This window comes from Podarcis muralis, chromosome 10 (assembly GCF_964188315.1).
Source record: "Podarcis muralis chromosome 10, rPodMur119.hap1.1, whole genome shotgun sequence".
Lineage (NCBI taxonomy): Eukaryota > Metazoa > Chordata > Lepidosauria > Squamata > Lacertidae > Podarcis > Podarcis muralis.
In genome coordinates this window covers 165,680-189,434 of record NC_135664.1, presented here as the reverse complement: position 1 = coordinate 189,434, position 23,755 = coordinate 165,680, and the positions used below count along the sequence as shown (strand labels likewise).

At 49.6% G+C, this 23,755-nt stretch overlaps 1 long non-coding RNA gene across 1 annotated transcript; it reads left to right on the top strand.

The window, feature by feature from the left end:
- The first annotated feature begins 4,256 nt into the window (after positions 1 to 4,256).
- Positions 4,257 to 17,699, top strand: LOC114589867 (uncharacterized). Its single transcript, XR_013394517.1, has 2 exons — positions 4,257 to 14,721; positions 17,303 to 17,699. It is a non-coding gene; the product is annotated as an uncharacterized LOC114589867 (long non-coding RNA).
- Positions 17,700 to 23,755: the final 6,056 nt, after the last annotated feature.

Here is a 23,755-nt window from a genome sequence, read left to right as displayed (position 1 = left end):
CACCTCCAACCAAAGCAAAAAGGAGGTTTGGGTTCCATTTGTAGATGGAAGAAAAAGAAGATGATAAAGCTTATTTCCAATTGTTGTTTTTAGCGTTAGAAAGCACACTCACCCCAAAATCAAACTGAAGTGTATAAGCCAAAATCAATATATAGGTGTTTTAGTTCCCTCTCAATGAAAAGAGGACGAATAAACTTGTATTGTTTTATTCGGTGTTCACACACCCACAAGTAGCAAAGCAAAGTGTAATAAGTTTAGACTTATTACTAAGCTAGGCAAAAGAGGCATGGTTTGGGTTTCATCTACTTAGAAAGAAGAATCTTGGATTTCACTTATTTCAAGTTGTGTTCTTTGGTGAAAATGCAACATTAGCCCGGGAATCGCAAAGTGTATGTAATGAGACGAAAATAACAAAACACCGCCTTTTCGCTTCCATATGTGAAGAAAGAAGACAAATAAGCTTTGATTGAGCTTATTTCAATTCGTGTGGTGTTTTTTGGGTGTGCACTAGAATCACCTCCAATCAAATAAAAATGGTGTTTTCGGTTCCATCTGCATAAGAAGAAGCTGTGATTGGGTTTATTTCCCGTTGCTGTTTTTGGGGTTAGAATGCATTCACCCAAAAATCGCAGTTAAATGTTTGTTAGCAGCCCAAATCAATCATAGCTGCTTTGGTTCCATCTCAATCGAAAGAGCACGAATAAGCTTTAATTGTTCTTTCCGTGTTCATTCACACACAATTAGCAAAGCAAAGTGTAATAAGTCTAAACTAGGCAAAAGAGGATGTTTTGGGTTTCATTTACTTAGAAAGAAGAATAATGGATTTCACTTATTTCAAGTTGTGTTCTTTGGTGAAAATGCAACATTAGCCCAGAAATCGCAAAGTGTATGTGATGAGACCAAAATAACAAAACACCGTCTTTTCGCTTCCAAATGTGAAGAAATAAGACAAATAAGCTTTGATTGAGCTTATTTCAATTCGTGTGGTGTTTTTTGGGTGTGCACTAGAATCACCTCCAACCAAATAAAAATGGTGTTTTCGGTTCCATCTGCATAAGAAGAAGATGATAAAGCTGTGATTGGGTTTATTTCCCGTTGCTGTTTTTGGGGTTAGAATGCATTCACCCAAAAATCGCAGTTAAATGTTTGTTAGCAGCCCAAATCAAGCATAGCTGCTTTGGTTCCATCTTTCCGTGTTCATTCACACACAATTAGCAAAGCAAAGTGTAATGTCTAAACTAGGCAAAAGAGGATGTTTTGTGTTTCATCTTCTTAGAAAGAAGAATAATGGGTTTCACTTATTTCAAGTTGTGTTCTTTGGTGAAAATGCAACATTAGCCCAGAAATCGCAAAGTGTATGTAATGAGACCAAAATAACAAAACAACGTCTTTTCGCTTCCATATGTGAAGAAAGAAGACAAATAAGCTTTCATTGAGCTTATTTCAATTCGCAAGATGTTTTTTGGGTGTGCACTAGAATCACCTCCAACCAAAGCAAAAAGGAGGTTTCGGTTCCATTTGTAGATGGAAGAAAAAGAAGATGATAAAGCTTATTTCCAATTGTTGTTTTTGGCGTTAGAAAGCACACTCACCCCAAAATCAAACTGAACTGTATAAGCCAAAATCAATATATAGGTGTTTTAGTTCCCTCTCAATGAAAAGAGGACGAATAAACTTGGATTGTTTTATTCGGTGTTCACACACCCACAAGTAGCAAAGCAAAGTGTAATAAGTCTAAGCTAGGCAAAAGAGGATGGTTTGGGTTTCATCTACTTAGAAAGAAGAATCTTGGATTTCACTTATTTCAAGTTGTGTTCTTTGGTGAAAATGCAACATTAGCCCAGGAATCGCAAAGTGTATGTAATGAGACGAAAATAACAAAACACCGCCTTTTCGCTTCCATATGTGAAGAAAGAAGACAAATAAGCTTTGATTGAGCTTATTTCAATTCGTGTGGTGTTTTTTGGGTGTGCACTAGAATCACCTCCAATCAAATAAAAATGGTGTTTTCGGTTCCATCTGCATAAGAAGAAGCTGTGATGGGGTTTATTTCCCGTTGCTGTTTTTGGGGTTAGAATGCATTCACCCAAAAATCGCAGTTAAATGTTTGTTAGCAGCCCAAATCAATCATAGCTGCTTTGGTTCCATCTCAATCGAAAGAGGACGAATAAACTTGGATTGTTTCATTCGGTGTTCACTCACCCACAAGTAGCAGAGCAAAGTGTAATAAGTCTAAACTAGGCAAAAGAGTATGTTTTGGGATTCATTTACTTAGAAAGAAGAATCTTGGATTTCACTTATTTCAAGTTGTGTTCTTTGGTGAAAATGCAACATCAAACTGAAGTATGCTTGTTTTGGGCTGCTAACAAATATTTAACTGCGAATTTTGACCAAAACACCTTTTTGCTTTGGTTGGAGGTGATTCTAGTGCACACCCAAAAAACATCTTTCGAATGGAAATAAGCTCAATCAAAGCTTATTTTTCTTCTTTCTTCACATATGGAAGCGAAAGGACGGTTTTGTTATTTTCGTCTCATTACATACACTTTGCAATTTCTGGGCTAACGTTGCATTTTCACCAAAGAACACAACTTGAAGTAAGTGAAATCCAAGATTCTTCTTTCTAAGTAAATGAATCCCAAAACATCCTCTTTTGCCTAGTTTAGACTTATTACACTTTGCTCTGCTACTTGTGGGTGAGTGAACACCGAATGAAACAATCCACGTTTATTCGTCCTCTTTCGATTGAGATGGAACCAAAGCAGCTATGCTTGATTTGGGCTGATAACAAACATTTAACTGCGATTTTTGGGTGAATGCATTCTAACCCCAAAAACAGCAACGGGAAATAAACCCCATCACAGCTTTATCATCTTCTTCTTATGCAGATGGAACTGAAAACACCATTTTGATTTGGTTAGGGGTGATTCTGGTGCACACCCAAGAAGCACCATGCATATTCAAATAAGTTCAATCAAAGCTTATTTGTCTTCTTTCTACACATATGGAAGCGAAAAGACGGTGTTTTGTTTTTTTGGTCTCATTACATACACTTTGCAATTTCTGGGTTAATGTTGCATTAACACTAAAGAACACAATTTGAATCTTGGCGAAAGCCAAGATTCTTCTTTCTATGTAGTTGGAACCCAAAACATCCTCTTTTGCCTAGTTTAGACATTACACTTTGCTTTGCTATTTGTTTGTGAATGAACACGGATAGAACAATTAAAGCTTATTCGTGCTCTTTCGATTGAGATGGAACCAAAACACCTATAATTGATTTGGGCTTATAACAAACATTTAACTGCGATTTTTGGTGAATGTGCATTCTAACCACTAAAACACCAATTTGATATAAGCCCACTCAGAGCTTTATCATCTTCTTTTTATGCAGATGGAACCCAAAACGCCATCTCTCTCGCTGCTCTACCTGGAGCTCCGGGCAGCTGAAGGGGAGATTGTGTGCGACTCCTCTCTGGAATGCTATAATTTGTGTTTTGTATGCCTGCTGCTATCTGTTAACCTTATGCAAATAAAGCATTGCTTATTCTTCATCCACTGGCGTGCTTATTGGCTCCAGATCCAGAAATAACCCTGCCCTTGACGGAACATATACAGTGCTTTTTTCGGGGGGGGGGGGGGACGCAGAGGAATGCATAAAACATTTTGTGAATGTACTTTTGTCCATTTACTATATTTATTTTTCCCGGTTTGAACTATAAAATGGTTATTTTCTTGAGTCAAAATGAGAGTAGACCCAATCATTTTTTTAGAAAAGAAGCACTGCATATATATACACACATATACATATATCCATTTTATTTTTATATATTTATTATATATATACACACACATATACATATATCCATTTTATTTTTAAATATTTACAAACGGACACCTATATCTAGGTATGTATATTCTTGTATATATACTTCCGTGGCCCACCCGCACCATCCCTCCGCCAAGGTGCACGAGAGGAAGGCCACTGGGGGAGAAAGGCAGGTGAGGGCGGGGCGGGGGGCAGGGCTGCACCCTGGGGAGAGCGGGGTCGAGAGAGCAACGTCGCAGCGCCTCTTCCGCTCTTTCCCCTCCCCTTCCTGTGCTCATGCCTCTCCTCCGCTGGCACCTCCTTCCGGTAATCCTACCCTCGCCAAACATGGCGGCAGCACAGCCTCTTCCGCCCTTTACTCTCCCCTTCCTGTCCTCTTGCCTCTCCTCCAGTGGCACCTCCTTCCGGTAATCCTACCCTCGCCAAACATGGCGGCAGCACAGCCTCTTCCGCCCTTTCCTCTCCCCTTCCTGTCCTCTTGCCTCTCCTCCAGTGGCACCTCCTTCCGGTAATCCTGCCCTCGCCAAACATGGCGGCAGCACAGCTCTTCCACCCTTTCCTCTCCTTTTCCTGTCCTCTTGCCTCTCCTCCGGTGGCACCTCCTTCCGGTACCCCTGCCCTCGCCCAACATGGCGGCAGCACAGCCTCCTCCGCCCTTCCGAACAAGGAGTGCAGAAAAAGGTGAAACTGCCATGAAAAGGAGAGGAGGAGTGTGTGAGTGAGAGTGAGACAGGGAGCATCCTAGTAGAGATGGAAGGGGAACCCAAGGGTCATCTAGTCCAACCCTCTGCAAAGAAGCTCAGAGCTACAATTCCCAGGTCTTCTTTGGGAATTCTATGGGAAGTAAGAGTTTCTACATTCATGAGCATTCACTTAGAGTGCGCTCATGTTTTTACCTTTTATTGAAAGTGGCCACTAGTGACTTGGGTGGAGTATAAATAATAAAATTATATTGCTAATTTAACCCTAACCCTAAGTAATAAAATTAAATTTCTCCTTCTGCTGTTCTTCTCTTACCGTAACGCAACCCCAACTCTAACTCCTAATCTTATTCCAACTCAAACCCAACTCTCACTGTAACCCTCTGCTTCTTTATGATTTGTTTCTGTGTTTCTGGTGTTTTGGCTTGGTTATGTCATAAAATTGAAGAAATACCACCAGAAGCACAAAAACCAAGAAATATTCCCAAAATGAGGCAAAACCAGGAGACATGAAAACCAAGCCAAATCAATGGAAAAGAAACAATCTCACCCAAAACCGCAGAACCATTCAAAGTAAAAGAAGCAAAACAATTAAATGCAAAAAAAAGCAAAACCACCCCAAATTAAACAAACCAGCAGAAAACAAAAAAGAAGCAGTAAAGCCACCAATTACAAAGAAACTGGAAACCAGTTTTTAAGAAGAAGAAGAAGAAGAGTTTGGATTTGATATCCCGCCTTTCACTCCCCTTCAGGAGTCTCAAAGCGGCTAACAATCTCCTTTCCCTTCCTCCCCCACAACAAACACTCTGTGAGGTGAGTGGGGCTGAGAGACTTCAAAGAAGTGTGACTGGCCCAAGGTCACCCAGCAGCTGCATGTGGAGGAGCGGAGACGCGAACCCGGTTCCCCAGATTACGTGACTACCGCTCTTAACCACTACACCATACTGGCTTTTAAAAAGCAAAATGCAATTTATGGGAGTCCAAAAGCACTTCAAGCAACAGAAATTAACCAACATAGCATACTAGTTTTCACTTAGTCTTGGGTTTCTGGTGAATGTGCTTTGTTTGCAGCTGGCTTCATTTCTTTTCCATTGGTTTAGCTTGTTTTTTGGACTTTTGCTTTATTGCTTCTTTTGAGAAGTTTTCTTGTTTTTGCATTCTGGTGGTGTCAGGGCCGCCCCTGAACCCCTGACAGGTGGTAATACTTTTGAATGCTTTGGGGGTTTCTGGTGAATCTGCTTTGTTTGGGATTAGTTGGCTTCTTTGCCAGTTTCCATTGATGTTGCTTTTACATGGTTCTTCTGCTTCTTTTCAGTAGGTTTTTGTGTTTTTAGTGGTTGACTTCATTGTTGGAATGGTCATTTCTGGTGGTTTTGCTTCATTTCTGGTGGTTTTCCTTTTATTCTTGGGATTATCAGATCTCATACAAATTAATATTCTCAAAGGTGCAAAACCCAAAAAACCTAGAAAGGAAGCAAACTCACCATCAATCCAGCACCCAATCTGTTATGTACTAACCTTGGGTCCTAGAATGCAACAACTGATTGGTCTTTTCCTGCAGGCCAATCAGGCTCCAAGAGGGAAGCAGAGTTAGCCAGTCAGACGGTACTCATTGTGTAAATAATGTATATAAAAGCATGAGGGGGGGGCAATAAAGAGCATGAAATACATACAAGACTCTGAGTATATTTCACAATTGTAATTTATATAAAAGAATCTATGAAACGAAAACCACAGAAAAAATTCAACATAATCCCCAAAACAAACAAGAAACAACAGAAACAAACCACATCCACAAAAGATGAGAAAACCAATTGAATAGAACCACAAGAAACCCACGCAGTAAACATCTCAGGGAAAAGCGAAATCACCCCAGGCACCATGCAAAACTAAGGTTTAACTGGCTTTGGGGTTTCTGCACAATTTACTTTTTCCCTCTTGTTGGGGGTTTCTGGTGGTATTTCTTCTGCTTCTCACATTTCTGCTTCTTTTCAATTGGTTTTGGGATTCTGGTGAATTTGGTAATGATTTGATTGAAGTCTCTGTCTGGCAATTTTCCTTTTTCATGAATTCCTTCCTTGTTGGGTTTCTGGTATCTCACTTTTGGTTTTCACATTTCTCTTAGTTTTGCTACGTTTCAGGTAGTTTGCTTACTTTTGGGAATTATCCAGTCTCATAAAAATGAAGTGTCAGAGCTGCCCGAGGTCCCAGCTCACAAAGGACCAACGCCAGTTCATTGTTATATAAAACAGTCTTTATTGAAGCTCAATTTCACTTTCACAGCCGCGGCGCGCAGCTCTACGTCTCAAACTCTAGACCTCCGAAGCTCCGTCTGAATCTCCTCCCCCCAGACACCAGTTTAAGACTCTAGCCTTGCTCCACCTCTTCCTTTGCTCTTTCCTCCTTTGGTTCCGCCTGTCCGCTGGGGTCTTGCCCTTCCTAGACTCTTCTGACGCTGAGTCCCCTGAGTCTTCCCCCTGCTTCCGGCGGGCTTTAGGACCTGGTTCCCAATCCGGGTTTTCTGCTGTCCTGTGCGCCTGTACATTCGAACTTGGCGCGCGCGCCCAGCCCGCCACCTTCCTCCTGACCGTTACACTGCTCCTGTCACTGCTTCCCCCTTCGGGGAGGTTAGCTGGACCTGATGTCCACTCCATTCCCCCGCTCTCCGATAGAGGCGTGGTCAGCCCTGACTCATCTTCTCTCTCTGCTGGAGGAGACGCTGGCCCTGACACATGGGACTCTTCCCCCCCCCCACTGCGCTCTGGTGGGGAAGCTGGTCCTGATCTCCCACTGCTGCTTTGGGAGTCTCCGCTGGCCCCTTGCTTCTGTTGCATCTCCCCTGGGACCCCCCTTGCCCTGACCATAGGCGCTCCCTTCTGGGAATCTTCTGATTCGCTGGAGAGGCTAATGGAATCTCTCGGGTCACTGTCATTCTCCCCTCCACTGCCCTCAGATTCTTCCCCTTCGCTCTCCATTTCCTCTCTCCCCTGTGCCTCTGCTCCTGAGCCCCTGACATCCATCACCCCCTCGAAGCCCCCCTCCCCCTCTTCGGGTGTGGGTTCCGGGTGCTCCAGTGCTGTGGGGGTGAGTGCGGGATACCGTTATTTCCCCCTGGTATGCAGCCGGCCAGCTGGATCCGGCCAGCCCGTAGTGGTCTCGTCGACATCGATCTCCTCTGCTTCCATCTCTCTGCAGTTGTGCTCGAACCCAGGGTCTTCCCCCAAGACGTCCATGTCCTTCCCTCCCCCTGTCTCCTCGGGTGATGCTGCGTGTAAGGGTCCCCTCAGCAGTTCCCTGCTCCACCCCACCTCCGGTTGATTGTCCCACCAATAAGAGCGGTCTGTGCCAAACCCCGAGAGTGACCCCTCTGGGGAGCTTGTGTCTGGCGCCGTTTCCTCAGCTGATGAGAACCCCTGGAACGTGCTGGCTGAGAGTGTGGGTGTGAAAAGCCAGTCATCGAAAAAATCTGCCGGCATAGGTCTGTGTGGGAAGAGTGCATGGAACTCGTCTTTGAGGTAGTGCTCCTCCACGGCATAGTACGGTACCCACCTGTTGGCGCTGGCCGGGGCACCTTCCCTGGCGAGGAGATATTCAACTCCCTCTTTCCCCCATCTCAAGTCTAAAATCTCCGTGACCTCGTTGAGTGGCGCCGCCCTCGGTGACCCCTCCCCTGTTGGCGATTTGCTGAGTAGGTCTGGTGCGTCCCTTCGCGCCTGAAACCTGTGGGGTTCCTTGTAGGGTGTGAGCACTGACCTATGAAAGACCGGGTGCATTCTGGAGCCCTCCGGGAGCGTTAACCGGTAGGCCACTGGATTGATTTGTGCCTCAACTTGGTAAGGCCCTAGCTGCTTGTGTCTGAGCTTCTTCTTAGCTAACGTTCTGGCCGGCACTGCCTGGGCTGCTAACCAGACCCAGTCCCCCACCAGGATGTCTTCCCCGACTCTCCTGTGCCTGTCTGCCTGCATTTTGTAGGCGTGTTTTGCTAGTTCCAAGTGCCTTCGGAGTTGCTCGTGGACCTCCTACAACTCTGCTGCCAAGTGTTCTGCTCCCCGTGGCTCCCCCTCCCCCGTCGTCTCTAACCCGGGAAGGTTCTGGGATGCCGCCCATTGTTGGCGAAGAACGGTGTCACCCCTGTAGACCCGTGCTTCGTGTTGTTGTAGGCAAACTCGGCCAGCGGTAGGTAGTCCACCCAGGTCGAGCGCTGTTGGTTCGCGTAGCATCGCAGATACTGCTGCATGATGGCGTTGACCCTCTCCACTTGTCCGTTGGTCTGCGGGTGTCGTGCCGACGCTAAGTTGATCTTGACGTTCAGGATGCCCAGCAGCTTCTGCCAGAAGCTCGAGATGAATTGGCGACCGCGGTCGGACAGGATGAACAGCTTGGCGGTCTGTTCCGCTGTGGCCACCTTCACGCAAGGAATGAAGTGCGCCATCTTGGTGAACAGGTCTACGACCACGAGTACCGCTGTCTTGCCTCGCGAGCTGGGCAGATCTGTGACAAAGTCCAGGGCCACTTTCTCCCACGGTTCGAGCGGCGTCTGTAGCGGTTCCAGCAGTCCCGCCGGCGCCCTGTGTACTGGTTTGGCCCTTTGGCATGTGTCGCACCGAGCGACGTAATCCGCGACTTCTCCCCTCATCTTGGGCCACCAAAAGTCTCTGGCTACTAATTCCGCTGTCTTGTCCTTGCCGAAGTGCCCAGCGCTGGGCGCGTCGTGTAACTGCTGCAGGACTTTCGCGCGGAGGTCGTCTCCTGGCACATAGAGAGCCCCTTTGCGGATGAGCAGTCCGTCGCGTATCTGGAACTCTCCGTCCTTCACTGTGCCTCTTTGCACCTCCTCCATCTTGGATTGAGCGAACGAATCCGTCTGCAGCGCGTGACGCACCGCGTCCAGGTCCACGGTGGCTGAAGCGCACGCCCACGCTTTCGGTGTGAAAATGTGTTTGGCCGCCACCAGTGCCGCTTCCTCGAGATACTGCGGCTTCCTGGATAGTGCATCCGCCATGATGTTGTTGTCTCCCGGGATGTATTCTATTCGGAAGTCGAAATCCGCAAAGAACTCCGCCCAGCGGATGTGTCTCTGGTTCAGGAACCGTGCCGTGCGCCAGTACTCCAGGTTCTTATGGTCCGTGCGGACCTGCACTGTGTGTCTGGCTCCAATGAGGAAGTGCCGCCACGCCTTGAAGGCTGCATGAATGGCCAGCAACTCTCGGTCCCAGATGGTGTAGTTCTGTTCCGACTTGCTGAGTTTCCTGGAGTAGAATGTGCATGGCCTCCAATCCCCTTGCGGGTCTTGCTGCAACAGGACCGCCCCACCGCTCTGTCCGAGGCGTCCGTTTCAACCCTCATTGGTTTGCTGGGGTTTATGTGTAGCAGCTGTTCTTCGGACGCGAAGAGACGCTTGAGCCTCCGAAAGGACTGCTCCGCCTGGTCCGTCCAGGTGAACTTCTTCTTTTTGGAGCTGAGGGTGTCCGTGATGGCCGCCGTCTCCATCGCGAACCCCTTGATGAATTTGCAATAAAAGTTGGCGAATCCGACGAACTTCTGGACCTCCTTCCGATTGTGCGGGCTCTTCCAGTCCAACACCGAGCGGACCTTGGTGCTGTCCATGGCGAGTCCCTTGTCGGACAGCTTGTAGCCCAGGAAATCCACCTCCGTCATGTCGAACTGGCACTTTTCCAGTTTGGCGTAAAGTCTGTGCTCCCGTAGTCTCTGCAGGACCTCCTTGACGTCTCCCTCGTGAGCCTCTTGTGATTCCGAGAAGATCAGGATGTCGTCTAGGAAGCAGACGCACTTTTTGTAGAGGAGTCCCGCTAACACGTGGTGCATAAAAGCTTGGAAACAATGGGAGCCATTTTGGAGACCAAACGGCATAACTCGATATTCATAGGTGCCTAAAGGCGTAAACATGGCCGTCTTCCACTCATCGCCCTCCCGCATGCATATAAGGTTGTACGCCCCTCGTAGATCCAACTTGGTGAAGATTCGTCCCTCCCTCACCGTCACGAGCAGGTCGTCAATCTTGGGCATGGGGAATGCTGTGGGCTTTGTCCTGGAATTGATGATTCTATAATCAACTACCAGCCTCCGTTGGGGCGTGTCTTTCTTCTTCACGAAGAACACGGGACTGCCCCCCCACTGCTTTGGATTCTTGGATGAATCCCCGCTTCAAGTTGTGATCTATGAACTCCCTCAGTTCTTGCAGTTCGTCTTCAGACATGGAATACAGTTTTCCAGTCGGCAGCGTCGCCCCCGGCAGGAGGCCAATCTTGCAGTCGTAGGGCCTGTGGGGAGGCAGCTTGTCCGCTTCCTTCTCGCAGAAGACCTCCAAAAACGCCTTGTACTTGTTCAGTACCGCTTGCACCATGCCTAGGTGTAGCTGTGGTTCATCCTCTTGCCCTTCCTCTTCCTGGCTGGTCCGGATGCAGTGTTCCGCGCAGTAGGAGGAGCAGAAGGTCAATTGACGCTGGTACCATGCTAAAGCCGGGCTGTGCCTATCCAGCCAACTCATGCCCAACACTATGGGCGTGTCCGACAGGTGGGTGACGTTGAAGCTGATGACTTCGCGGTGATTTCCAATTTGCATTACCATAGGGGGTGTTTGCTGTACCACCTGTCCTCCCAGTAGCTTTCTGCCATCGACCGTGACTACGTTTAGGGGCATCGTGGCTGGTAGGAGCGCTATGCGATGTTGCTTGATGAAGTCCACTCCTACAAAGTCTGCGTTACTGCCAGAGTCAATGGTAATAGGGACTTCCAGGGTGAGTCCATTGGGCAGCTGGAGCGATGCGGTGAGTTGTACCACTGGTTTGGGTGGGAGGGGGTCTGTGGGCTGTAAAATCTCTGGGGACTGCTTCACTGACTCGCCTGGCTGGGCCCCAGTGCCTCTGCCTCCAACCAGGCTTCGTCGTTTCCCTGTAGCTGTTCCCCCTGCTGAACTGCTCCTCTTACTGTTGCTGAGGCTGCAGTGTGCCTCTGGATCCTCTGGGGACACTCTTTGGCCATGTGTTGTGCACTGTCGCAGATATAGCACTTCCTGTTCCCTCTAGGAGCCTTCACCTTGACTGCTCCTGGTGTTTGGGCTCTGGTCGCTGTCTGATCCCTAGCACCACCTATCTCCATCGGCTCCTCTCCCCGCCCCAGGGGAGGCGTGGATTGCGCGCACCCTGTCTCTCTGGGTAGGAAGGGAGTTGTTCTGGCTGGTGTGCGCGCCATACCTCCCTCATTCCTGCTCCAAGGGCGTTCTTCCAGGCGCACGCCTATCGCCAGCGCTCTCTGGACGACTTCTGTGGTGCTGTTAGGTCTCTCCCCCCTCGCCAGCTCATCTTTCACGGACCCATTTAGTCCCTCCCAGAACAGATCCCTGACGGCAGCGGAGTCCTTTTCCCAGCCCAGCACATTTACTAACGCAAAAAAGCGGGAGTGATATTGTCTCACAGTGGCTTTGCCCTGCTTCAGTCCATGCATTTCCCTCCTGGCCACATCCACATCTACCGTTGATTTAAAACAATCGTCCATAGCCTTGATAAATGCCTTTGAATCTTGGAGGGCGGGATCATTTTCGCGCCATAAGTTGTGCAGCCACGATTTAGCTTCCCCATGCAGATGAGTTATTATGAAGCCTACTTTCTCCTCCTCATCTCTAAAGTCTCTCCGAAGCAAATTGAGCGCGAAAACTATGTCTGCTCTGAAGTTAGGATACTGCTGTAGGTTCCCGTCGAAGTGGGCTACGATGCTGCCCCCCCCTCTTCCCGAGGCCAACTCCCTCCGGCTTGCGTCCCGGCAGCCCCTCTTTGCCCACACTTTCCCACCTGGTCTGCAGATCCTGGCAGAGCGCTACTGCTTCTTCCTCTCTCTTTCTGGATGCTGCTACTTCTGCGTAAAGCGTCGTGACTGCTTCTTGCAGCTCTTTCACCTTCTCCTCTGTAGTCATCTTTGCCTATCTTCGTGAGCTCGCAAAACACCAAGTTTTGCCCCTCGCTGCGCCAACTCGCGCTGCGAGGGTTCAATTATGTGAGACGGAGCTTACTGTCAGAGCTGCCCGAGGTCCCAGCTCACAAAGGACCAAGCCAGTTCGTTGTTATATAAAACAGTCTTTATTGAAGCTCAATTTCACTTTCACAGCCGCGGCGCGCAGCTCTACGTCTCAAACTCTAGACCGCCGAAGCTTCGTCTGAATCTCCTCCCCCCAGACACCAGTTTAAGACTCTAGCCTTGCTCCACCTCTTCCTTTGCTCTTTCCTCCTCTGGTTCCGCCTGTCCGCTGGGGTCTTGCCCTTCCTAGACTCTTCTGACGCTGAGTCCCCTGAGTCTTCCCCCTGCCTCCGGCGGGCTTTAGGACCTGGTTCCCAATCCGGGTTTTCTGCTGTCCCGCGCGCCTGTACATTCGAACTGGGCGCACGCGCCCAGCCCGCCGCCTTCCTCCTGACCGTTACACTGCTCCTGTCACTGCTTCCCCCTTCGGGGAGGCTAGCTGGACCTGACGTCCCCTCCGTTCCCCCGCTCTCCGATAGAGGCGTGGTCAGCCCTGACTCATCTTCTCTCTCTGCTGGAGGAGATGCTGGCCCTGACACATGGCACTCTCCCCCCCCCCCACTGCGCTCTGGTGGGGAAGCTGGTCCTGATCTCCCACTGCTGCTTTGGGAGTCTCCGCTGGCCCCTTGCTTCTGTTGCGTCTCCCCTGGGACCCCCCTTGCCCTGACCATAGGCGCTCCCTTCTTGGAATCTTCTGATTCGCTGGAGAGGCTCATGGAATCTCTCGGGTCACTGTCATTCTCCCCTCCACTGCCCTCAGATTCTTCCCCTTCGCTCTCCATTTCCTCTCTCCCCTGTGCCTCTGCTCCTGAGCCCCTGACATGAAGCAATATCATTAGAAGCTTAAAAAGCATGAAAAAAACCCCCAGGCACTAACCCTAACCCTGAACGTCCACCTATCCCCTGCCCTAGCCCTAACCCTAATCCTGACATTCTGGTCATCCATCTTGGGGATAACAATCTGGTGAGGTAAATTCAGTTGAGATCACTAAATATCTCCATCAGCTGTGCTTCCTCATCCCTGAGCTTATCATAGTTTGGTTTGGAGTGTTGTAGAGGTGCTTATGGAGTGGGGGCAGCCTTCCTAAGAAGGTGGATGGGCAAGACACAAAGCTAATCATTCTACAACGATGTTTGTGTTTGAGAATGTGGGTGCTTATATCCCTCATGGCAGAATTATGTTCTGTGCCCAACAGTTGTATAGACCTGGTGGTATGCATCTTTCTGATTTGGGTTGTGACATCTTTCTGATTTGGGTTGGGTTCTTAAGGATCTGCAAAGAGCTCTGTTTGAGCACTTGTGTGTTTGTGGGTAGAGGTGAACAAGCACACCTGCCCAGACAATTTGATTTGGTTACATTGGTCGAATCTGACTAGTTTTGCCGATCCTCAAGTTGTTATATTTAATAAATACAACCTATTTATCCACTTTTGGTTGTCTTGACTCTTCCTCCTGATGTGCTAGGAACCACTCCGTTTGGGGGGCACTGCAAAACATGCGGTTTTTACTGCAAACATTTTGCCAGACTTTGGCCTTGATTTGGAGTGAATCAGGCGATGTTGGGTTTTGGGGTGACCTTATGACCCCTGTCACTTACTTGGTTTGTCGGGCAAAATGCTAAAAAAATTCTACAATGTCTGGCAAAATGCTACAAGACTTTTGCCAGACTTTGGCACCAGTTTGGAGTGAACCGGACAATGATGGGTTTTTGATATTAATTATGAACCCCGGTTTGATGTATCAATTACTCTGTTTATGGGGTGTTACAAAATGTGGGGGGTTTGCTGCAAAACTTTTACCAAACATTAGTTTTGATGGGATCCCAGATTTGGGGGTTTGTAGTTAAATGAAGCATTCTTTCAGTGCTGCTCGGGAAATGTGCAGTTTCCGTCAGATCAAACTAATACTACTGGATAAAATTATATGGTTGTTGATTATCAGACAGTTCTCCCATTTATCAAGGAAAACGTCTGTTATGGGTGGCTTTTGCTTGGTGTGTGTGACTGTTGACAGACAGATTTGAAAAGGAACACAGCTTCCTCTGTTTGTCTCGCAGTAACTTACTGGCCTTTTTGATTATGCAGTCGGCTCGCCCAACACTTCCAGTTGGATTCCGAGGACAGGAAATGATTCTGCTAAAGGCTTTCTGTGAATATACCGGTAATTCCAGTTGATTTGATTTAATGGTCACATAAAGGCACTTTCTTTGGTTATAAAATGATGTTGTGAGTCTTATATCTGAGCAGTCAATAAACTCCCTCCCCCACAGAAACGCTTGTCTTCTTCTTCTGCTTGGCATCCATACAGTACTTACATGTTTGTTTAAAGAAAGACTAACCCCACCCCGAACCCCACCTCCAGCTTTCATCTTATTATTCTAGTGACTAGTCAGTGTTCATAGCAACACTTGCTTTTGTTCCTAGACAAACTGCCCTGAAAGACAGTTACTATGAACTACATGTGTCTTCTTGATATATAAGGTTGTTGCTAGTTTCTGAAAAACACTTCTTTATCTTTCAACAAGAAATAAATGAATAGGAGGCTGCTGTAAGGAAGAAGTGTGATTGCATCTGGAATATCAGACTCTCTGTATTTTTATTTATTTACTTGATTTAGGGGTGGCCACTTCACCCCCTGGCTATGCCCATGTCCCCAACTAACTGAGCTTCTTGGGATCATCCTGCCATGCTGTGAGCTACTACATTATCCTGCACTTTACAGAACCTTCCTTAAAGAATAAAAAACTGAGGCAAATTTCCAGTCTAAACAGGCTACACAAAAAGAAACAGCAGCGATTCTTTATGTTTGACTTGTGCTTGAGCGCCTGATATCTCAGAAAATCAACATCAGTGTTGGGGTGGGTGGGTCAGGGCATTTCCAAAATGTTATGATAGATGGAGCCATGGATGTGGCCAAGGGGGGCCAACTAAATAAAAATACATAGCTAACTGAGGTTCTGACCCCCTAACAAAAGGCCTGCCTCCACTAACAAAAATCCTGGCTACGCCCATGGATGAAGCCAACTACAGTAACTCTGGTTTTGTCCCCACCCAGAAGTGTAGCATGTGTGGGCCGTGGGGGCACAAATTTGTGTCAGGGGCACAAACAGGTGCCCCCACAGCAGGCTCCCTCATTGGTGCCTGGCTCCACGTGAGAAGGAGCTGACCTAAGCTGCAGTGCTTCTGCTGGCCACAGCTCTGTCCTTAGGTTAGGCCTGACCCAGGGAAGAGAGCAGGAGGGTGGGTGGCTGCAGTGCACCTCGCTCCCAGTCACAGCAGCAGCTCCGCCTCCGGGTCGCGTCTGACCTGGCGCACTCAAGGAGCCTGAGCAGCAGCTTCCCTGCCCCTCTCCTCCCCTGGACAGGGGCATGTGGGGCATGCCCCTCCCCCCTCGTTGAGTTCTGCAAAGGCAGCCCTGAGACTGAAGAGGAAGGAGCTCACTGCTCATGCCAACCCTAGAGAGGATGTAAGAAAGAAGCAGGCTGTTGGAGGACAGCCAAGAAACAATTGAGCTTGGTGGAGCAGTGCCCCAGTCCCCCTTAAGGACGAGCCTCCACTGACAGGGAGCAAGAAGGAATTTGAAATGGGGAACTACAATATTGGCATGGGAACTACAATAGCTCAATGTTGCAATTTGTCTACCCTACTTAATATTTACCATTAAGGAAAGTATAAAGTCATGGAGTAAATCCTTTCAGGTTGTTGATGTGAAGCAGCAGACCTCAATCTGATACTGCAAATGTTATAGAATTATTGAATATTCAGAAGTATACCTCTCCACCACTCCTTAGTCAGGCTAGTTTTGGGCATTTATGGCAAGATTATCCCAAGTGGAAAGGAATAATGTATTTTCACTGTTATGTATTCAGTGGTCTGTCTTTGCTTCCCATTGTCTCAGGAATTGGGTAATTACCATCTCAAAGGAATGGCCAGACTACCAGGAAAGGCAATCAGATAAGGCATTATCAGATAACCTGGCAGACAGGAAAAACAACATTCAAATTTCTATTGTAGAAATTTTCCTTTTCTGTGATGTAGGTATGATGTTTGTGGGGGTGGTCTTGAGCTCCAGGGCAGGGAATTTCAAAATGGCAAGCACACATTGTTTGCGGTCCTCCTCCTCTCTCCTGCGTGTGGGTGGAGCACCCTGTTGCAACAGTTTAATAAAGATCAGGCTTACTAGCTGCTTTGCTTCTCAATATTCTCTGGTTGGCCTCTGTTATTTTCTCCTACCGATGGAGAACCTACAAGGTTCTCCAATACATAAAGGAATAAGGGCAGATTTTGTTTACAACAACACAAAGCCATCTGAAACTGTCAAATAAACTGCAAGAGCAGCAATGGAAAATTGCTTTCACACACTAAAAGTTCCCTGCAACTAGAAAGCCAGCAAAGCAGGGGAAAGGCTAGCTTTTTTAATTGACAAGTACCTTCTCTATGATGTGCTAGGCTTTGGTTTTTACGCATAGAAGTGTTATTCCTCACCTGTAGCTTGAGGTAGTATGGTCCATTTGGCCACCTCATTCTGCTGCATATGGAGAGTGCTGGAATTTTTAATTCTTAAGGAAACATTGTGTCTATTTTTCCCACATGAGATGTTTCTTTACTTATATCAATAATGTTATGAAAGACTTGTAGCATGCTTCAAGCTGATTAGCACTTGGTGGCTGTGAAGCTTTAAATACAAAACAGACACATAGTGAAAAGATTTCTACACACTGAATTTTTTATTTATTTCACAGAGCAATTGCTTTCAGCTTTGCAGAGGAGCCTGTAGTATCCAAACTACAGTACTTCCGTGAGAGCTGTGAAGCAGAGCTCCCTCCACTGGCTCTGCAGTGACAGGACAGCTCCCTCGGGCCTCCTCTCCCCACAACTGTTATCTGGGGCAGCCATCAGTGGGAGAGCTTTGCTGGAGGTCCAGCTCCTGAACTGTGCCAGCTGGTCAACATAGGAACAACTGTTTAGTGATTTGTGACTGAGATTTGATATTCCTCTTCCCTCCCTGCCCCCTTTGCCTGTGGGTAGGGACCATCTTGCTTTGATTGCATTTAAGTTGTCTGGTGGCCTTGTTGGCTGAACAGCGAGGCACAAATGTTCCAAATAAATAAATCTCTATACACAGTATAGAAAATTAGTGATCTTTGTAATGTGTGATTTTGTAGTACTACTTTGTAGTAGGGTGGCCAGATACCACATAGTATTTGAGCAAGAACAGAAGACCAAATAAGTGAATAAGGCTAAAACCGGAGTGGGGGGTTGGGGGTGCAAATGTGATTTACAAATCATAGAATCATAGAGTTGGAAGAGACCACAAGGGCCATCGAGTCCAACCCCCTGCCAAGCAGGAAACACCATCAGAGCACTCCTGACATATGGTTGTCAAGCCTCTGCTTAAAGACCTCCAAAGAAGGAGACTCCACCACACTCCTTGGCAGCAAATTCCACTGTCGAACAGCTCTTACTGTCAGGAAGTTCTTCCTAATGTTTAGGTGGAATCTTCTTTCTTGTAGTTTGAATCCATTGCTCCGTGTCTGCTTCTCTGGAGCAGCAGAAAACAACCTTTCTCCCTCCTCTATATGACATCCTTTTATATATTTGAACATGGCTATCATATCACCCCTTAACCTCCTCTTCTCCAGGCTAAACATGCCCAGCTCCCTTAGCCGTTCCTCATAAGGCATTGTTTCCAGGCCTTTGACCATTTCGGTTGCCCTCCTCTGGACACGTTCCAGTTTGTCAGTGTCCTTCTTGAACTGTGGTGCCCAGAACTGGACACAGTACTCCAGGTAAGGTCTGACCAGAGCAGAATACAGTGGCACTATTACTTCCCTTGATCTAGATGCTATACTCCTATTGATGCAGCCCAGAATTGCATTGGCTTTTTTAGCTGCCGCGTCACACTGTTGGCTCATGTCAAGTTTGTGGTCAACCAAGACTCCTAGATCCTTTTCACATGTACTGCTCTCAAGCCAGGTGTCCCCCATCTTGTATTTGTGCCTCTCATTTTTTTTTGCCCAAGTGCAATACTTTACATTTCTCCCTGTTAAAGTTCATCTTGTTTGTTTTGGCCCAGTTCTCTAATCTGTCAAGGTCGTTTTGAAGTGTGATCCTGTCCTCTGGGGTGTTGGCCACCCCTCCCAGTTTGGTGTCATCTGCAAATTTGATCAGGATGCCCTTGAGTCCATCATCCAAGTCGTTGATAAAGATATTGAATAAGACCGGGCCCAAGACAGAACCCTGTGGCACCCCACTAGTCACTCTTCTCCAGGATGAAGAGAAACCATTGATGAGCGCCCTTTGGGTTCGTTCGGTCAGTCAGCCAGTTACAAATCTACTGAGTGGTAGCATAGTCAAGACCGCATTTTACCAGCTTCTCTACAAGAATATCATGGGGCACCTTGTCGAATGCCTTGCGTCAAGGCATCAAGGTAGGTGTCAGGGTTGCTTCAAGATCCTAGCTCACAGAGGATCACGCTAGCCAACGGTCATTAAGTAAAAGTCTTTATTGAGTTACAGTTTCCATTCTCAAGCTGCTGCGTGCAACCCTACGTCTAGTAGCTAGATCGGCGAAGCTCCGTCTGAATCTCCGCCCCTCGTACACCAACTTAATATCCTAGCCCTGCTCCACCTTTTCCGCCTGACTGTTCTTCTCTGGGTCCCTCTGCCCCCCTGGGTCTCTTCCTTCCGGGATTCTTCGGACGCTGACCCCCCGGACTCTCCTGTCTCCTTGCGCCGGGCTTTAGGACCCGGCTCTCTTTCCGGGCTGCCTACTGCGCCTCCTTCCTGTGCATTTGAACTTGGCGCGCGCGCCCAACCTTCCACCTTCCGTCTAACCGTTTCTTCGCTCCCAGATGGAGGTGTGGCCACCCCTGACTCGTGCCCTCCCTCCTGCTGTGAGCTGCCAGCGCTTGCCCCCTGGCTCCTTTCCTCTTCCCTGCTCTCTGGCGGTGACGCTGGACCCGATCTCCAACTGCTCTCCTCTGATTCCCCTCTGGCTCTATCTCCCTGGGGTGCCCCCCTAAACTCCCCCCTTGCCTTGGCCACTGGTGCTCCTTTCTGTGAATCCTCCGACTCACTGGAGAGACTCGGAGATCTCGGGTCGTCGTCATCGCTCATCCTTTCTTCTGCCTCCTCCCCTTCGCTCTCTGTTTCCTCCCTTGCCCTTGCCTCTGCTCCTGAACCCCTGACATCCATCCCCCCTCGAAGCCCCCCACTCCCCCTTCCCCTCCTTCCGGTGCTGGAGCTGGGTGCTGCTGCGTCAAGGAGACGAATGTCGGGTACCGTTCGGTTCCCGTAGCGGGCCTCCCTCCGAAGTCTTCCGGTTCTTCCTCCCTTCTCTCGTCGACGACGGTCACCTCTGCTTCCATCTCTGTGCCGCCGTGCTCGAAACCTGGATCGTCCCCGAAAATGTCCATGTCCGTCTCTCCCTCGCTTCCTCCAGGCGGCGTTGCTCGGCCTGGACCTTCTTGCCACTTCCTGCGCCACTGTTCCTCTGGTTTGTCGTCCCACCAATACGAGGGTTCTGAGGCAGATCCCGAGGGCGACCCCTCCGGGGAACGGACGTCTCGTATCGGGTCCTCGTCAGAGTCGAACCCCCGGAACGTGCTGCCCGAAAGCGTGGGTGTGAAAAGCCAGTCGTCGAAAAAGTCTGCTGGCATCGGTCTATGTGGGAAGAGGGCATGAAACTCGTCTTTGAGCAGAGGTTCGTCCAAGGCGTAGTCCGGCACCCAACTGTTCGCACTGGCCGGGGTGCCCTCCCTGGCGAGAAGGTATTCTACCCCTTCTTCCCCCCATCTGGAATCCAAAATCTCTGTGACTTCGTTGATGCGCTCCTTCTGTGCCACTCTTGCGTGCCCTGTTCTGTCTCTGGCCGGACTCTGCGCCGTTCCGGGTTCCTGAAACCTGTGCGGTGCCTTGTAGGGCGTGAGCACCGATCTGTGGAATACCGGATGCATTCTGGAACCCTCCGGAAGCGCCAGCCTGAAGGCCACCGGGTTGACCTGCTCTTCGACTTGATAGGGCCCCAGTTGCTTATGCCCTAGTTTCTTCTTGGCCAACGACCTGGCCGGCACTGCGTGGGCTGCTAACCAGACCCAGTCCCCCACGTGTAGCTCTTCGCCAACCCTTCTGCGTTTGTCCGCTTGTACCTTGTATGCGTGCTTGGCCAGCTCCAGGTGGCGCCTCAGCTGATCGTGGACTTCCTGCAGTTCCGACGCGAACGCATCTGCCGTCTGCGGCTCCCCTTCCCCCAGCCTTTCCAGTCCCGGGAAGGTTCTGGGGTGCCTCCCGTTGTTGGCGAAGAACGGTGTGACCCCCGTGGACACGTGCTTCGTGTTGTTGTAAGCGAACTCGGCGAGCGGCAGGTAATCCACTACGAGCCTCTTTTGGGGCGTATCCCGCTTCTTAACGAAGAACACCGGGCTGCCTCCCACCGCCTTGGACTCTCGGATGAAACCGCGCTCCAAATTATGATCTATGAACTCCTTGAGTTCTTGCAGCTCGTCCTCTGACATGGAATACAGTCTCCCCTTAGGCAGCGCCGCCCCTGGCAGCAGGTCAATCTTGCAGTCATATGGCCTGTGAGGGGGTAGCCTGTCTGCCTCCTTCTCGCAGAAAACTTCCAAAAATTCTGCGTACTTGTGGGGAATCGCTTGCAGCGTGCCTAGCAGTAGCTGTGACTCTTCTTCCTCTCCTTCCTGCCTGGGCACGATGCAGTGTTCAGCACAAAAGGAAGAGCCGAAGGTCAGCTGCCTCTGGTACCAAGCCAGCGTTGGGCTGTGTTTGTCCAGCCAACTCATGCCCAACACAATGGGCGTGTCCGACAATTGAGTGACGTTGAAGCTGATGACTTCTTGGTGATTCCCAAGTCGCATCACCATCGGTGGCGTCTGCTGCACCACTTGCCCTCCTAGCAGCTCCCTGCCATCCACCGTGACCACCTGCAGGGGCAGTGTGGCCGGCAGCAACTGCATAGCATGCTGGTTGACGAAGTCCTGCCCCATAAAGTCCGCATTGCTGCCTGAGTCAATGGTGATTGGCACGTCCATGGTGATGCCATTGGGCAGCTGGAGCGACGCGGTGAGCCTCACCACTGGTTTGGGCGGGAGGGGGTTCACGGGCTGTAAAATCTCTGGGGACTGCATCATTAATACGTCTGGCTGGGCCCCAGTGCCTCTTCCTCCAGCCAGACAGCGTCGTTTCCCTGCTGTGGTTCTCCTTGCTGCGTTGCTGCAGTCGCCATTGCTGAGGCTGCAGTGAGCTTGTGGAGCCTCTGGGGACACTCTTTCGCCATATGCCCTGGCTCCTCACAGACGTAACACTTCCTGTTCCCTCTAGGAGGCTTCGCTTTCACTGCTGCTGGTGCTAGGGCTCTGGTTGCTGACTGAGCCCTGGCACCTCCAACCTCCATCGGTTCAGCTCCTCCCCCTGGCGGAGGCGTGGATTGCGTACGTGCTGCTTCTCTGGGAAAGAAGGAGGAGCCCCTGGCTGGTTCGCGCCCTCCACGCCCTTCGTCCCTGCTCCACGGACGTCCTTCCAGCCGTACCCCCACTGCCAGCGCCCTCTGCACGACCTCCTGGGTGGTCCGGGGTCTCTCCCCCCTCGCAATCTCATCTTTTACAGAGCTGTTTAGTCCCTCCCAGAAAAGGTCTCTTACAGGAGTCGCATCTCTGTCCCATTCTAGGGCACTGGCCAAGGCGAAAAAGCGGGCATGGTACTGCCGTACGCTGGCCCTTCCCTGCTTCAGTCCATGAATCTGTTGCCGAGCAAGATCCACGTCAATGCTTGATAAAAAACACGCATCCATCGCTTTAATAAAGGCATTCGCATTTTGGAGCGCCGGATCGTTATCCCTCCATAAATTGCGCAGCCATGCTCTGGCATCCCCATGCAAATAAGACATGATGAACCCCACTTTCTCTTGCTCATCTCTAAAATCTTTACTCAGCAGTTGCAGTGCACACAGTACGTCTGCTTTAAAATTGGGATACTGTTGCAGGTTCCCATCGAAGTGAGAGACCAGACCGCCTGTGCGTCTCCCCAACCCAATCCCCTCTGGTTTGGGTGTCTGTTGCCCTTGCTTCGTAAGCACTTCCAACCTGACCTGGAGATCCCTGTAGGCGGCAGCTGCGTCCTCCTCTCTCTTCCTGGATGCGAGAGCCTCGGCATTCAGCTGTGACACTGCTTCTCTGAGTTCCGCTATCTGCTGTTCAGCCGTCATGTCGGCTGCCGTTCGTGAGCTCACTAGTAGGCACCTGCTTCTCTCCTCTCCTCGAGGCTGTAGATGCCCACAATACAGCAGACGGAGCTTACTGTCAGGGTTGCTTCAAGATCCTAGCTCACAGAGGATCACGCTAGCCAACGGTCATTAAGTAAAAGTCTTTATTGAGTTACAGTTTCCATTCTCAAGCTGCTGCGTGCAACCCTACGTCTAGTAGCTAGATCGGCGAAGCTCCGTCTGAATCTCCGCCCCTCGTACACCAACTTAATATCCTAGCCCTGCTCCACCTTTTCCGCCTGACTGTTCTTCTCTGGGTCCCTCTGCCCCCCTGGGTCTCTTCCTTCCGGGATTCTTCGGACGCTGACCCCCCGGACTCTCCTGTCTCCTTGCGCCGGGCTTTAGGACCCGGCTCTCTTTCTGGGCTGCCTACTGCGCCTCCTTCCTGTGCATTTGAACTTGGCGCGCGCGCCCAACCTTCCACCTTCCGTCTAACCGTTTCTTCGCTCCCAGATGGAGGTGTGGCCACCCCTGACTCGTGCCCTCCCTCCTGCTGTGAGCTGCCAGCGCTTGCCCCCTGGCTCCTTTCCTCTTCCCTGCTCTCTGGCGGTGACGCTGGACCCGATCTCCAACTGCTCTCCTCTGATTCCCCTCTGGCTCTATCTCCCTGGGGTGCCCCCCTAAACTCCCCCCTTGCCTTGGCCACTGGTGCTCCTTTCTGTGAATCCTCCGACTCACTGGAGAGACTCGGAGATCTCGGGTCGTCGTCATCGCTCATCCTTTCTTCTGCCTCCTCCCCTTCGCTCTCTGTTTCCTCCCTTGCCCTTGCCTCTGCTCCTGAACCCCTGACAGTAGGCTACATCCACTGCGTTCCCTTCATCTACCAGGCTTGTAATTCTGTCAAAAAACGAGATCAGGTTAGTCTGACATGACTTATTTTTCAGAAATCCATGCTGACTATTGGTGATCACAGCAT